Here is a 1,658-nt window from a genome sequence, read left to right as displayed (position 1 = left end):
TTTACAGTATGGTAAATGGGCTGAATACTCCTGGTTTATCCTGGAAAGGAGGTGGAGCATTCTTGGAACTGGGCTGTCCTCTGCTTAGGTTTTATATGGTCACTTCCCATGGTTGCCACGGCGTTTATAAACCCCCCTGGTGCAGGTGGGCATGACTTTTACCATGCTAAGAAGGTTAGGTCACTAGCAGTCTCTGCCGGCTCCTCTAAGCCCACGCCCCAGGTCTTTGTCCCTGTGGTTGGCCGTTGTGGGTTTTTAAATTTTCCTCTCCTCGGCCATCAACAGTGTCTCTACCGAATCCCCCTCACTTCTATGCCTCTGCACCTGTTTCCACTTCCTCCTGGTCCCTACTTAACTCTATTCATCATAAAAATAGATTAAAAGAGAAAAATCATGTGATTATCTAACTAAATGGGATAAATAATTACAAATAATCAAAACCCATTCACCAAACAGTTTTGCAGACTGGGTATAGAAGGAAACTTCCTAATTACAAAAATATTTAACAAGGAGATACAGGAAATGCCATAAAAAATGGTGACTATTTGAAAGCCTAAGGTCAACAATGAGAGAAAGAGAGAAAGAGGATATGGCGGGCTGAAAGCTGCACCCTAATAAATGCTCACATACAAGCCTTGGAGCCCTTGAATGTAACATTAAGTGACAAACATTTTGCATATGTGATAGTATTACAAATCTTGAGATAAGGAATTATCTTGAATTATCTGAATAGGTTCCAAGTGTATTCTTACATTCCATATAACAGAGAGGAATCAGGAGGTCTTAAATGTTAGAGGAGAGAGGAATGTGACCATGAGGTGGAGATTGGAGTGGTCTTGCCACAAGCTAAGGGCTGCAGACAGAACCCACAAGAATCAGGGAAGAAGATTTTGTCCCTTTGACCTCCAGAAAGGAGCACAGCCCTGCCAGAAACTCGACTCCAGCCCAGTAAAACTGATTTTGGATTTCTGGCCTCCAAAACAAAGTGAATAATTTTCTGTCATCATAAACCAACACAATTTTGCTATATATATATATTTTTTTTCCGAAATGATTAACACGGCCAAGCTCAGTCAATGAGGATGCAAGGAGCAAACTGGGGATGTTATTGCTATGAATCCACCATAAAAACCGTGTATATTCAGACCAACTTAAAATTTCTCTGCTTCTCTCTTCAAAGACATAAATGATTTAAAATACCTGATATATTTTTGGAATAGTATTTATACATGAAAATTTGGAAGTACATTTACCAAATATAGTCTATTTGGTGAATAATTACTTCATTGGTGAATTATTTAGTTTTAAGTTAAATGTTCAAATCAAAAAAGTATATAAATAAATGAGCATAGTGCGTGAGTTGAACTCACTCAAACTGTGTCATGTGCCTTTCCAAACAAATGTGGCCAGAAGGAAAACAGGGCACTTTCTCTGTTTCTGAAGATGAGATTGGAGAACCTTCCGAGTCACATAGAGGGGCAGAGCAGGAGGAATATTCTCAGAAAATGTTTAATTCTAACCGTAGAATTCATAGATGCCCGGTAGCCAAATCAACACCTATTTACTAAAAAGTGATTTATAAATAGAAGACTGAGGATAGAACTTTAAAGTCACTTGAGGTTGGGAAGATAATGTCACTGAAAAGAGATAAAAAAAAA

Source organism: Otolemur garnettii, unplaced genomic scaffold (assembly GCF_000181295.1).
Source record: "Otolemur garnettii isolate 467f Iridium unplaced genomic scaffold, OtoGar3 scaffold00010, whole genome shotgun sequence".
NCBI lineage: Eukaryota > Metazoa > Chordata > Mammalia > Primates > Galagidae > Otolemur > Otolemur garnettii.
Note: the sequence above shows the minus strand (reverse complement) of the source record.